This window comes from Haliotis rubra, unplaced genomic scaffold (genome assembly GCF_003918875.1).
Source record: "Haliotis rubra isolate DU_JTF1 unplaced genomic scaffold, ASM391887v1 Scf723, whole genome shotgun sequence".
NCBI classification, from domain to species: domain Eukaryota; kingdom Metazoa; phylum Mollusca; class Gastropoda; order Lepetellida; family Haliotidae; genus Haliotis; species Haliotis rubra.
The window spans coordinates 329,542-345,545 of record NW_025767439.1 but is presented as its reverse complement, the minus strand read 5'-3'; the positions used below and the strand labels follow the sequence as shown (position 1 = coordinate 345,545).

The 16,004-nt window shown below is 37.6% G+C and overlaps 1 long non-coding RNA gene across 1 annotated transcript; it reads left to right on the top strand.

The window, feature by feature from the left end:
• Window positions 1-5,860: 5,860 nt before the first annotated feature.
• Window positions 5,861-13,288, top strand: LOC124259480. The gene is made up of 4 exons (XR_006893847.1): window positions 5,861-5,872; window positions 9,179-9,185; window positions 10,451-10,459; window positions 13,175-13,288. It is a non-coding gene; the product is annotated as an uncharacterized LOC124259480 (long non-coding RNA).
• The last annotated feature ends 2,716 nt before the right edge of the window (window positions 13,289-16,004 follow it).

The following is a 16,004-nucleotide window of genomic DNA, read 5'->3' as shown; positions in this document are numbered from 1 at the left end:
TTCTTCTATATATAGTGTCGAAACAGCATATTCAGATTGTTTGAATAACTGTATCGGTTCATATTGACTGTGGTGGATCGGGTGAAGTCATTCAGTGACCAAAGCAAGTAGCTGCCTTGGACAGGAATGAACTTGTGGAGAGTTCCTAGTCCGTGTACTGTGTCCAGAAGTTAAGAAGCTTCTCGTGGATCTTCTTGGATTTCTGCCTGTTGTCTCTTGATAGAAGACCATTCTGAACCAGGTGCACTTGGGTTTTCACTTGGTCAACCTCACTTCTCAAAAATGGAACACTGAAGACGTGTAAAGCCCTTGTACGTGACAGAGCTCGATGCCTGTCTGACATGACTGAGGAACGAATTGTCCAGGAACTTTCCCAGCAGTCTGTCAAAGTCCCCATGGTCCCTAACATGGTGACCTACCTTCAGTTGCTAGTGATGTTTGGCCCGTTCGGATATAGTGCATTGTTCATAACATTTCTTTATTTCTACAAGTACATGCTAATTTTAATTCTCTATCTGTGATAATCTTGTTATTTTACTGTCCATCGTCGATATTTTTTAAATAATTTAATTGCAATTATTATGATCATGAAATAATAATTTGTTAATCGATATGGCTGAAATATTGCCGATGTGACTATAAATCTTAACTCACTAACTCTTCTGAAGGTATTAGACATGCCGGCTTTTTCACACTTTGTGCAAAACTGAAATCCAATCAGTTGACGATGTTTGTCGTAACCACAGAAATTCATTTGACCATTTGGCAAGAAGTCAAGTGATTTTCCAGGCTTTTTAATTTCTGAACAACTTGATGAAGATTTAAGTCGACTAATATAGAACCATGGAGCGCGTTACTAGCACTAGACTTATCATCTACCCTGTCCACACTGAGAGCTGTGTCTTTCTTAGTGCATGTATCAGCATCAGATCTACTACTCGAGACAAACCGTAACATGGACGCCTGTTGTTTTGACATGGGGATTGCGTGGGGTCACTTCACTTGTAAATTGCAGACGATAAAGTTCAAACAATGTGTCAACCGATCATAGCCCCTGTTACAACGACGCGATTGAAGGCGCCATCTAGCGGCAGGATACGTTCTATTTTTTACAATGGGAATTTCCAAGATTCGATTTATAGTTTCGTCTGTGAGCAGCTTAAGAACTCTGTATTAATTGCTGTTTTAAGGTATTTTTCAAAATTAAGTAGATCAGAATCTGTGCGTGCAAAACACTGTGATAATATTAAATCATGATTTCACTATAACTTATTAAGCACTATAAACAATATATAATTGTTAAAACATACAAAATACATAACTTACCTGTAGGATCGGTGAGTGTTAGTCTACAGTGGCTTGTGTGTTATGCTGGTGAAGTGCTCAACATTAGTCTTTTAAACAAGGCCAATCAAACGTAAGCTGTCTTTAACAAAGGAGTGAACCAAGCTATGCACTCTTACCCCACATGTACTGAAAGGCAGTTAAATAATATTAAAGCTGAATTAAAGATAGTAGTAGTTAGTAACTAATTAGAAAGCAGGTTTATTTTATTCTGTACTTCACAGTAAAAGTTAGTACATTATTTCAATACAACATTAAATATATTAAATTAAAATACAGATATATTTAATTCTGTACTTCACAGTCACATATGTATTTTAAGAAACTCATTTACTTTATACATAAAATGTATACGTACGCAAACTCGAACTTGTCGCTATTTTATGCCAACACGACGTAAAACTCAACTCAACTAATGTAACCTCTTCACCATTAATGCCACTGGCACGTCAAATATTGAGATGTCCTCCACATGTCTACCACTGAAGCTTCACTAATACCTGGAATATTGAGATGTCCTCCACATGTCTACCACTGAAGCTTCACTAATACCTGGAATATTGAGATGTCCTCCACATGTCTACCACTGAAGCTTTACTAATACCTGGAATATTGTAGCATTGGTAGAACGATTTCCCACCAAGGGTTGATGAGTCCTTCACATTTTGGTAAAGAGCCCATGCTTGGTTGTACATACAAAGTTGTTAAATGTGAACACCAAAACCTGGAGCTGTTGGAATATTATTGCTCGATGTGTTGAAATGATCCCTTTATCATGTCCGCTTGTGGAGACAGTTTTGTCCCTCTGAACGTTTTAGCACAGACCTTGATATGAAAATGTTAGGTAGTCCCATATGTCTCACGAGTTAATGTGAGTAAATTAGTGGAAAGACATTAGCCATTTGTTGGTTATTGCACGATATCATCGATATACTTTTTGCCTGAAGCTTGTTTATGAATAGTTGAAAGTTCAAATGTTTTGACAAATTAAAATCAGCCTTATGAACTTATACATACACTTTGTTTACTTACTATAAATTGTTTCTTGTTGTTAACGACAAGCATGGGTTGCGGACGACCTCTTACTTGATATAAGATTGAAAAATACCAATGCTACACGAAATATGAATCACTCAATTTATCAGAGCTTATTTATCAAATTATACAAACGGGAGAGGGTGGTTTCCACATAGCTTGACTATTTGGACGAGTCGGACGTAATTGTAAAATCTCGAAGAACTACTGAGAATTGAAAAACGGCATGACAGTGAATCTGAAAGGTAATGGCTGGCAACATATACTTACATTTTTAATCAAAATATACTGACTGAGTTTGGCTTTACGCCACTTTTTAGCAATATTCCAGCAACATCACGGCGGGGGACACCAGAAATGGGCTTCACACGTTGTACCCATGTGGGGATTCGAACCCGGGTCTTCGGCCTGACGGGCCAGCGCTTTAACCACTAGACTACCCCACCGCCCCTAATCAAAATATAAGACAGACGGGTAGAACTGGTAAAACATTACACGTACTGTCATCAATGATGATAATCATGGAGTAAATGTATTCAATGATTATGCAGACATGAAAATATATTTAGATTTAAATCCAGTAAAAAATACATGAAGCGTGATGGAGGTGTAGCTTAGTGCAAATCATGTCGGAATAGTCTTTGATACAATGGACAAATTATTATTTTATAAAACATGAGACGGTCTAATTATGGGGAAAAATCAGGAAGATCAAAGTTGGTTGCAATATACCTCCCAGATCAGCGATGTTTCTGTTTCATGACAGGAACCACGTTCTTTATTCACCAAAATATGCTCCCATCATTTTCATGGTAGATTCACCCCATTAAAGAGTGGGTGAGTAAGTTAAGATTTCTGGTCACATCGGCAGTATTTCAGCCATATTGTGACCCAACCAAGTTATACATTCATGACACACACATGTACAATATAAAAACCTGTTAAGAACACTACATTAGAAACAATCTGAAAATCACTTTCTTTGGGTCTTACTGTAGGTTTGCTTCCTGCATGGACCCCAGCTGAATTTACACCCTCACCTTTGCCCTTGGCGATTGTGCTATTTATATATTTACAAAACATACTAGGAACCATGGGCATCCAAGTTGTAAAGCCATCCAACCCCCATCCAGTTATTAGATGATGCACCCCATGGGCATGTCTTTGGACTGAATCATATACTTCCTACTTTACAATGAGTTTGAGTTGAGTTGAGTTGGGCTTTACGTCACATCGGCATTATTCCAGACATATAGTGACGAGAACAAGTCTGCATTAATATACATTGTAAGTACAAAGTGGTTTCGTTTCAAAGACATACATTCATTACGCTGTCATTTTAGAACAGAGAATGTCATAGCACTAGATTGAAAAGCAGATACATTCGTTATTGACATTACACAGTTACATTTTATGATATAGATCGACTTCCCTCAGGTAGTTTAGTATCAGGTGAGCGCTCACGCTGGAGAACAGATCTTTCAGATTGGTTGCGTGATAATGCGAGTCCCTTGCAGATGTAAAATCCACACAGTCAAGCAGAATATGCTTGACGGTGAGAGCCTCATCGCAGGAGAGACATATGGGGGGTCCATCCCCATCTGTTTTTAGCAGATAGTCATGTGTAAACCGACTATGGCCAATACGACATCGTCGTAAAATTACTTCATCACGTCTTGACTGGCAACCCAAGCAGGTATAACCGACTGTTGGCTTCAATTCATGGAGTTTGTTTCTTCCTACTTGGGTGTCCCACCTTTTTTGCATTAAGTCCCGAGTATAGCTTTTGATAGTGGGTTTGAAGTCACTGTACGGGATTAGCAGTGGAGATAGGGGCTTTTCAAGAGCTGCTTTTGCTGCAGCATCGGCCTTAGTGTTACCTGCTATGCCGACGTGACCCGGCAACCAGCAGAGGATGATGTCATATTGGCTAGTAGAAAGGTCGTTGTACAGTTCTAGTATGTCCAGGATGATTGGGTGACTTGAAGTCAATGAGGGTGAAGCGACATATGTCAAGGCAACCTGGAATATTTTAGCCAACATGCTTGATATATTTAGGTCAGGAACGGAAGAAACTAATTTCTTATACAAGGGGAATCTACCATTCAATGATCATTATATCTCTTGGTCAAATGCAAGCAAAGAAATGCAAATGTTTGATGGAGCTGTATCAAAATATTTGAGTTATATTTTGCCAAATGTGTACACCTTCTCATTTCAGACAGTTTCGAAAGTCAGTGGATCAGCTGTTATGAAATACAACATTCTGAGGAGTGCTCTTTTCTTGACTTGATACATACCACCACTTGCATGATGTTTCCTGTGTAAACTTTGGCACATCTTTGAAAATTATTTTGGCGAATACAAATGAATATACACTAAACGCCAAAAGAAACGTTACCCTCCTTCCTTAGTGACGGATGTACCTATCTTCAGCTGGCGTTGTGATGCGTGGACGTCCACTTCTTGGTCTGTGTACGGTGACCCCAGTCTGTCTGAAGCCCTGAATAAGTCTTATAACCGTGATACGGTGGCATCCGAGGGCGTTGGCAACAGCATTGTATGTTGACCCCATCTGCACCATCCCAATGGCTCTTTCTCTCTTTTCAGATGTTAATAGTGGCATATTGCTCGTACTTGTCTATCATATCATGTATTCTAGGCTCTCTTTATACCCTACAAAATCATTCTACATGTGACATAGAGGCAAATACTGCTTGACTATTGCTGCATTTTGGCGATTGATATTGCTGTGTGTAAACAGAAAAAGGAGAAGTGTTACTTTGCAAGCAAAAATGTGAGCAAAGATTATTGTAGATGTTCCTAAACATTTTTTCCCAATATCAAAGACGCGTTTTACTTGTTTTCAGTAACGCAAATCAGCAGAAAAATGTTTTAAAAGACTGAAATCATGGGAATGATTATTTTACAATTTTACACACTCTACAACAGTTGTTTCTTGTTTTAATAGTTGAAAAATGGTGAATTTAAATGGTTTATCTTTGTCTCAAAGCAGGATTTTATTTCAGCCTTTTTTTTGGACATCTGAATCACTGTTATTGGTTTATTTCGGCAACGACGGACGAACATAGGACAATTTAACTCTTCTGGAAACAAAAATGCATTTCACCTAAATATTTTTTTCGTGATTTACGTAAAGCTGTGATATTAAGCTTTCTTGTAAACTAATACCTTCTAACATATGTTTGATAAGTTTTAAGAAATTCATAAAGGTAGGAGGGTAACGTTTCTTTTGGCGTATAGTGCATAGTTTCTAATACCTTAGGTAAATATGAGTGCCACTTTGTTGCATAATTATATGGGATACAAGTGTATTTGATAGCAGCTGATGGTGCAGGAGGGATGGTGTTTGATTCCAAAAGAAATCATCTTAAGAACAACTCAATATGGGAATTGCCGACATAAGGTCTCACTACGGTACTACAATGTGAACCCCTAACAGTCTACAGTGTCAAAACAGTATCTTTCAAATGTTCAAATTATTGAGAAGCTTCAAGCTGTTTTCAGATCATGTATTACTTGAGAAGTTACACTTGGTTAGAAATGGTCTGCAACAACACATGTTTGTCGTAAAAGGCGACAAACCAAATCAGGTGGTGAGGCTCGCTGACTTGGTTGGCGCATGTCATCGTATCCCAATTGCATAGATCGATGCTCATGCTGTTGATTACTGGATTGTCTGGTCCAGACTTGAATATTGAGAAACCGTCGCCATGTAGCTAGAGTATTGCTGAGTGCGGTGTTAAACAACCAACCAACCTTTGGTCCGTTTAAATGTGGTCCAGTATCTTGAATGTGCATCCTGTCCAAAGCTATCTCACTGGATGTTTCTAAGGTCTCTCGTGTCCGAACCATGTAAGCTATGACCAAATTCTTACTGTCGTGTGTAAACTTATTGTAATAGCCTACCTGTGATCTTTGTTTTCATTGTTTCATTCCGTACTCAGCATTGTCGATATATTCGAACCCCGTCATGTTCAAAAGAAAGTGACTCAGCAAGTCAAAATACACCCCGAAAATACATATTTTGATCTTAATACCAAGTAGACACACTAATTTTTCCGGTCACTTTTCGGCATACCAAACAGGAGGAAAATGAGATGCCTCTGTCAGGAACTGTGTGCTAATTGGTTGATGTCCTGGCGTGATTCATTGTATAATCTGGAAGCTAATCGATCAGCCAGAATAATTTCAAACAGAACGTAAGTGAGAGACTGAGTTAAAATTTTACGTATTATTTCAACCACATTGCAACAACACCATGTCCTCGCACAATCACAGGTCTATTCTATTAACAAAGATTAAATGAGTTTCACTAACATACATATTTCTTCATTGTAGTAATATTTACAATCTGGCTTTTTTACCTAACCCTAAGAGCTCTGTGGAAAATTTGAAAAACATACATGATACAATGTTCGTTATATTAATGTTGAATCACAGGGAACTTTATATCATTTGAAGGACGAAATAAACTGATCTGTATCATACGTCACATCGGCATTATTTCAGCCATATAGTGACGAGAACAAGTCTGCATTAATAAACATTGTAAGTACAGAGTCAAAATGAGGTTTATTTAAAAAACATATATTCATTACATTGTCATTTAAAGACAGAAAAAGGCATATCACTAAATTTAAAGGCAGGCAATTTGTTAGTCACACAGTCAAGCAGAAAATTCTTGATGGTGAAAACCTCATCGCAAGAGATACACATGGGGGGTCCATCCCCATCCGTTTTCAGCAGATAGTCATGTGTAAACCGACTGTGGCCAATATGACATCGTCGTAAAATTACCTCATCACTTCTTGATCGTCACACCGAAGACTCGGGTTCGAATCCGCACATGGGCACAATGTGTGAAGCCCATTTCTGGTGTCCCCTGCCGTGATGTTGCTCAAATATTTCTAAAAGCGGCGTTAAACCAAATACAGTCAGTCAGTCATCACGTCTTGACTGACAACCAAAGTAGGTACAACCAATTGTTGGCTTCAGTTCATACAGTTTATTTCTTCCTACTTGGGTGTCCCACCTCTTTTGCATGAGGTCCCGAGTATAGTTTTGATAGTGGGTTTGTGTTACCTGCTATGCCGATGTGACCCGGAAACCAGCAGGGGAGGATGTCATATTGGCCAGTAGAAAGGTCGTTGTAAAGTTCTAAATGTCCAGAATGATTGGGTGACTTGAAGTAACATTTTGAAGTGCTTGAAGGCAAGATAATGAGTCTGTAAAAACTATGAAGTTTTTGGAATGATTCTGCTGTTGAATGTAGGTCAAAGCTGAGAAGATAGCTTTGGCCTCGGCAGTGAAAATGGAACTGTTGTCGGGAATCCTAGAGGAGACAGTCTTGGATCCAATGACTGTAGCACTGGCAACTTGGCTCTCATCCTTGGATCTCTCTGCGAAAATTGATATATGGATGTCATACTTCGAACGTAACTGGTTGTATTGGAACACCAAAGGATTTGTTTCAGACTTTTTTAGTTTAGTGAGGGTAAGGTCGACCTGTGGTTTCACCATCTGCCAGGGTGGCGAAGACAGGAGTCGGTAAGGTGCTATGATATCGAGATTAATTTTAGCTGCAGATATCTGTGGTTGAATTCTGATTCCAAGTTGAGGAACCAGGTTTGGCAGTTTGGGAAACAGGTTTTCATAGAGAGGGTTGAAAACACAGTTGTATGCTGGATTGGACTCATTTGAACGTAATTTAGTGTTATACTGCAGTGAAAGTTTAATGCGGCATTGTTCAAGGGAAGGTTCGTTCGTCTCTGCATATAGACTGTCTACCGGAGAGGTCCTAAAAGCTCCCAGGCAGAGCCTTAGGCCTTGGTGGTGGATAGAATCTAATTTTTCACCATAAACCATAAAAATTTAGAGCGTACCAAAGATCTGTACAAGTGAAGGAGGGTAGTCTGATTCTCCCCTCCCCACTCTATATTTGAAACGACCTTTAGTAAGTCCAGAGCCTTCAAGCGCTTGGTTTTCTGAATGGTTTATGTGTGGTCAGAATGTCAGGTGACGGTCGAATATGAGTCCCAGTAATTTGGCCTCTTCTACTACCTTGATGGGAGTACCATCTAAAGACAGGTCTGGATCCTTGTGTGGTTTGTATTTACAACAAAAGTGAATACAATTTGTTTTGGATTTTGAAAACTTAAAGCCATTTTCATTGGCCCATTTTTGGATTTTGTTAAGGCAGAGTTGTAGCTGGCTTTCTATTGCGTGCATGTTCTTACCACGGCATGAAATATTGAAATCGTCCACGAAAAGTGACCCATCAACACAACTGTTCAAGACTTCAGTGAGGCTGTTAATTTTGATGCTAGAAAGGGTGACAGACAAGATGCTGCCTTGAGGGACGCCCTGATCTTGGTGGAAATAATCCGACAATGTGGAACCTACCCGTACTTGAAATTGTCTGTTGTTTAAAAACTGAGATATGAACTGAGGTAATCTGCCCCTCAATCCAAATTCATGTAAATCTTTCAAGATACCATGTTTCCACGTTGTATCATATGCTTTTTCTAAATCGAAGAAGATAGATACAGTATGTTGTTTGTTGACAATGGAAGACGCACCAGATGGTCAATGGTACTTCGGTTCTTCCGGAAACCACATTAGAGGTCACTAAGGAGGTTATTGGTCTCCAAGTACCAGATTAATCGATTGTCGACCATGCTCTCCAAATTACCACACATAAAATATTTGAAAACAAAAAAGTCGTTTCAAATACAGAGTGGGAAGGGGATGAGACTACCCTCTTTCACTTGTACAGATCATTGGTTAGCTCTAAACTAGGTTATGGCTCCTTTGCCAATGGTGGAGCCTGCAAAAGCAATTTAGACTTGGGGTAGTCTAGTGGGTAAAGCGTTGGCTCGTCACGCCGAAGACCTGGGTTCGAATCCCCACATGGGTACAACGTGTGAAGCCCATTTCTGGTGTCCCCCGCCGTGATGTTGCTGGAATATTGCTTAAAGCAGCTTAAAGCCAAACTCAGTCAGTCAGTCAGTCAGTCTGCTGATTATTCAAGCATGTTGGAATGTCTGGTAGCAAGGTGGCCGATGCTGCAGCTAAGGCTCCACGCAACACATTTGTGGCACCACTTTTCATCCCCTACGCAGACTATAAATCAATCATTAGATATTAAATTAGAGATCTAATATTATTCTTTTGCTGCTGAGATTATTGGTTGCATGATCATAAAAAACATTAAAGGTATTTTCATCAATGATAAAGAATTTAAACTGGATCAATATGCTTATGATAATGAACAATTTCTTGATGGAACTGAAGTGAGTTTTACTCTGCTATTGACACAATTATTACGTTTTACAAAATGTCAGGTGAGAAAACTAATTTAGTTAGATCAAAAGCAATCCGATTGTATCGAAAGCTAAATATGCTGATAAAATATGTAATGATTTGAAATTTTAATGGGTGCTTGGTGAATTTGATGTACTAGGTATTATATTTACACCAGATCTTGAAGACTTATGGGTAATCAACACCAGAAAGAGCCTTGAGGAAATTAATAGACTCTTAGCATCTGGGAGAAAAAGAAAATAACACGTATTCGTAAAATAACAGTAATAAAAACTCTAGCAGTTTTAAAATTAGTACATATTTTCAATTCCTTGCCCAACCCACTCGAAGAAAATCACACTTATTCGTAAAATAACTGTAATAAAACCTCTAGCAGTCTCTAAATTGGTTCATATTTCAATTCCTTGCCCGACCCACCAGCAGTTGGGTTTTTTAAATAATATTTCGATTGACAAGATTGATAAGAGGTGTGTAATAAGAAAAACAATTATGAAAAAGAAGGATTGAGAATGATTGATACAAAGAGATGTATAGACGTTTTGAAATTATCTACTTTAAGACAATATATTTCAAAAGATGCGATAAAAATAACCCATGCAATATACCTGTCAAAGGTAATTTTGGAGCAAAATTACATTAAGATTGAAAATCCTTTAGAACCGGGCAGATAAAGGGATTATAAATACTAGGGATATTTGTGATGAAGCTGCATCATCATTAATAGAAATATCTGGTATCAAAGGTATTTTTCAGGTTATAGATATTTACTACATGTATTACCTGACTCTTGGAAAAACTCTTAACCACTGTCATTTAATACTAGGATGTGATTTTAACAAATGCCAGATCTATTTAGTAAAAACAACTAAAGGCAGAATTTTTTTATGATAAATATATTTCCAATGATATACACCAAAATATTTGTAATAAATGGCAGCTATTATCTCCTTGAAACAAACTTTGTTTGGAAAAATAATTATTTTATTTACAGTACACAGAAAGACACAAAACTTAGATTTCCAATATGGATTTCTAAAAGCTGTTATTTATACAGAACGGGAATTGCTTAACATGAAAAGAGTTCATAGCAGTCGATGATGTTTCTGCAATGATGTAAATGAGAGTGTTTGTTAGGAGACACAAACCTTTTGGAAAAAAGGGATATTCTTTGTGGAAAATCATATATGCAAATAAAATAATAAAATGAAACATTTCAATCATAAATGGGGTCCTCTCTTCCAGTATTTAGATGACTTTAAAATGCATCCATATATATGATCTTTCTCTTTTATCGACTTATGTATAAATGCGATACTGATATAATACATGTACATAGTTTAGCACAGTCTTGTACATGAGTCATTCTCAAAAGGTGCAGCTATTTCTATCACATAAGACAACATAACTGAAATACAAAATCATCAATCTTTACTTTCACAAATGGCAAGATACGCTGTTAAGGTTCACATATCAATAGTATTTGAGGCTGAATTATGTGAATGGGAAAAAGGTCTATACTTTTCAACCACTCCAGAAACAATATCTTCTTAAATAAAAAATAGTGCACAGCAGACACATGATGTTAGGTTTTTGCACCTGGATACATCACAAAATGCATGTCCCTTGTTACAAAAAGTAAAAAAAATAAATAATTTGGTCCTTTAGTTTGTGATAAAAATTCCCAAGTAAGGTTAGATATTGACAATGAAGGAGAAATCAGATTTGTAACACATTGATTAACTTTGACGGTTTTTTTTGAGGTTTTAATCCTGATACGTGAAGAAGATGCATCTTTTGAGATCACATATGACATTGTAATCTTGGGAACCATTAAAAAGATCTTCTTCATAATGTCCGTTTTAATTTAATCATTGATTCATTCAAAGCAACATAGTTGTTAGAAGCATTGTGATAAATATATTTTGTAATTCATCAACAACACAATCGCTGAATTCACGGTGTAAATCCAGCTAAGGCTCAAGCAGTAAGCAAATGCACCATAAGTCCCCATGGTCCTTTGTGTGGTAATCTACTTTCAGTTGTTAACGCTCTATAGCGTGTTGTTTATTGTATTGTCACCTAGATTTTGATCCATACTTTGGACATTAGTGTAATGGAATTAACCCTGGATACGCATTTGACAGGAGCCGGAACTAACCCGCGTGTAACACACGGATAAAGAATTGATTTTATTACGAAAAGTGGAATGATATAGTATGAATACTCCTGTCCTTTATAATAGGAGGCCTTATTGGTCACGGTTGGAGCCTTTTTGTTGTCATAGATATGACAAGTGAGTGTGGACACGTCATATGCTAAAGAGGCGCCGCAGTTGTATTTGTTACATAGGTCTTCACACATCCTAACGCCATATGGCTTCCTTGTGGTTATTAATGTGACGTCAACAACAGGAATGACAGATACGACGTTGAAGAGGACACAGACATAGCTGGCATACGTCATGCTTAAGCCTTGCTATACCAGTGACAAACTGAAAATAAAAAAATTAAAAAAATGTACTTTAATGTACGGCAATTGGAATCAAGCATTGTATATTCTGTCATCAAACAATTGGTGGAGACAATTGTTAGGTAATGTTTAACACTCTCCTCATTTCAAATAAATAATAATTCAAAACCTGAGACATTATTTTTCGCTAGCAGCTTTCAAATAATTTGGTAATAAAACAACCCATCGTATCACATCGTCTGTTCTTTCCTCTAGAATCAACGCAAAAATATGAACTTGATTGTTGGGAGATCATTAAGTGTGATTATTTCATTCAATTGAGACTTTTGGGCTTAGTAGTTCATAGTTACTCTTCTCCTACAGGGTATTTCAGAGTGAAAAAAAAACAAAAATTGAAAATTGTGAACCATACTTATTTTACTCCTGGTTCAAAAGATGTCTCTTCAGATAAGCTGTTAAACATACATAAAGCATCTACCCTAATGGGAGAAAATGCGTTCATAATTGGTGATTTGCCGAATGTGAAGCTGATACGTTTTCGTTTTTCATGAAAATAGTATGATAAGGGGAGAATAATGAATACTTAGAACAAAACAAACCTAAGCCATTCTCAAAATAGAACGTAGTGATCTGAGAACAGAATAAAGGTAGAAGCAAGTATAAATCGATAACAATCTAACTATGATAAGACAATCGTTTTTCTTACAAATGTATGCACTATGCCGTATCGCCAGGAATATTTGATCCCAGATTGTCAAAGTCACGACTGATCAATGTCTTTATTCCACTGTAATGAAATTATTCATATGTAAAATTTTGGTGTTTGTATAAAGGGCGACCAATTTAAAAATCGAAGGCAGAATAGATATCATTACTCCAGAGTAAAATAACATGCAATTCAGGGAAGTTTGGTAGTCCAAGTACTGTCAGGCTGGTCATGCTGGTTATGCTCACCATCAGTTCAGGTACCCTTGCTAAGGTTCAACAAGAAGACAACGTCATCAATATCCCCCTCAATGGCAAAATACTCTTCATGATTATGTCTACGAGTTATGATTATGTCAAATAATTAGGTGTGTATATAGAAAAGTGGAAGGAGAGCATTGAAAGGTTCTTAAGGTTCTGCTCCAGAAAGGGGCACTATCACCAATTTCAGTCTAAGTCAAAATTGTTGCCATGGAAACGCCAAAAATATTTTATTCAGAATTCCAAAACTACCAAAAGGCACCAGTACACCACCAGATAAATCTATGTGCCAAGTTTGATGAAGAAACATTGAACGCTTTCAGAGTTCTGCTCCGGAAAAGACAAATGTGCACGGACGGACGGACGCACGGACGGAGTCCATTTTAATACCCCCCGCAAAACGCGTTGCAGGGGATAACTATGGAGCGATCCCTGGGAGAAGTCCTATTTGCTATCTGGGCAGCATGTAGAGAGAGCAAAGGTACCTCAACTGATGATGAGCCTAACCAGCTAGACAGCACCTGGTTTGACCTCACAAGACCTTTCTTGGTGAAGTGAGTGAGTGAGTAAGTACAGGCACAGGTCCTTCCATTGTACAGGTCATGGGTTCGATCTTAATTAGAATGTGGGTTCATTGTTGATGGTGGGGCCTGCTAAAGCAACGTAGAACAAAATAGATTCTATCCACCACGAAGGCCTTAGGCTCTGTCTCGGAGCTTTTAGGGCCTCTCTGGTAAACAATCTCAATGTTGAGGTTAACGAACCTTCCCTTGAACAACGCTACATCAAACTGTCACTGCAGTATGTCACAAAATAACGTTTAAATCAGTCCAATTCCAGCATACAATTGCATTTCTAACCCTCTCTGTGAAAACCTGTTTCCCAATTTGCCATGCCTTGTTCCATTATTTTGAATCAAAATTCAACCACACATATCTGCAGCTATCATTGATCTCAATATCATAGCACCTTACAGACTTCTGTCTTCGCCACCCTGGCCATAGTCGGTTTACTCATGACTATCTGCTGAAAACGGCTGGAGATGGACTCTTTATGTGTGTCTCTTACTGTAATAGGGTGAAGCAAAAGCAGTAATAAGGTGAAATAAAAGCATTTATATTAACTTCATATGTTGCGTTATTTTTATCTAAATGTATATACATCTGTGTTGTTTGGGGTTCAACAGAGGTTCATTGTGTTCACAATGAGCAGTTGTCGGCAAGTAGTGTTTTAAGTGCTTAATGCAGGTATCTGTTTTGGATCATTCCATTGCAAGGTCATAGGGCAATTAGGTTATTCTATCCTTCTGTCAGTAATGTGATTTGTAAAGATCACCCGGTTGATTGGGATTGGCTTATTTCAAATCATAGGCCATCAGCCATTTTCACTTGCATGGCTGGAATAATGCCGATGTGACGTAAAGCCCAACTCAACTCAACTCAGTAAAGCATTATTAATGGTGTAATTAGCAAATGTACGAACGCTCTTATAAAAGAATGTGTGTATGAGTGAGGATTTTATATATAACTCTATATTACAAGTTTGATTGTATTGTGCATATTTATATATATCACACAATGAAGTAAACCTTTCCTTGTAATTACATTTTTTGTATAAGTTGTGTCTGAACTATTCCCAGTCACGTGACATGTATATATTTTCATGTGTTATATTTGCTTGGCTCAGGTATCACAATCCTGTTGTCTGCAGAGGGTTGACAGCCGGTAGCAACACTCCAGTGTCACCCACAGGGTACGCAGGTTATAATCCATTTCATTATTTATGCATAAGTGATGTATTTCCTTATTGTTGTATATCTGTATTGTTGCCTTGTATCATGTACTTGATTACATGATAACATATCGTAATTTGGTGAAAACATTTGTATGAAACATATATTAGTATATGCATTATTACAGATAGTAATGTACCTGTAAACATATACTTACTGATGTTATGTAATGTAATGTGATGCAATATGTAAGTTTATATTTTAACCCCTGAATAAAATTGTACTTATGATTATACTATTTTTGTGTGTCAACTAATATCTACTGATATCAACTGCTATCCTGCTATCTGCTGATTCCTCATGATAAACGAGTAATATCATACCCGCAGCCTTTATTCTCATTGACATAGAGGGTAAATCCCAGGCCGCAACATTACGATGAAGTGTTCACCATCCAGTATATTCTGCTTGACTGTGCGGACTTTTTCAACTGCGAGGGGCTGAGCCAAGGACTGTCAACATTGGGACGACTGCATAGATCAATTACAAAAGTGTGAAATATCACTGTCAAAATTGGGACTGTCAAAATCGGGACTAAACCACATTATTACTCACCCGTTGAAGATTTCACTGTTTAATAAATAAGTTTACAATGTTATTACACATCGTGTGCTGCCGGAACTATTTGCACTCTGTGACCTGACCCAAGTAACGTGATCAAAACAACATGTCGGCTGTCATTCACAACACATCTCGAAGTGACGATATTTCAGATATTTTATTTGAAACATTTGTTTTTACATAGCTACATCTGCGTACATATTTTATATAATGAAATAAGCTCTGTGAGATACAAATTTAAACTATGAAAAAAGTCTGCGAGTAACAAATATAAAAAACAAACAAAGCAATCGAGCAGACGATGCAGTATCGTTCAACCAAAATGGCTCACAAACTTAGAGTTAATGATTATTTGAAAGTTGATGGTCAATTTAGAGGAAGAGTGCAGTCCATTATTCAACCTCTATGGAGGAAATATGTGTCAAAAATCAACTCCCGCACACCCATGTCCAAGGTGTGGAACATGATTCAAAAGATCAAGGGCAAAGGG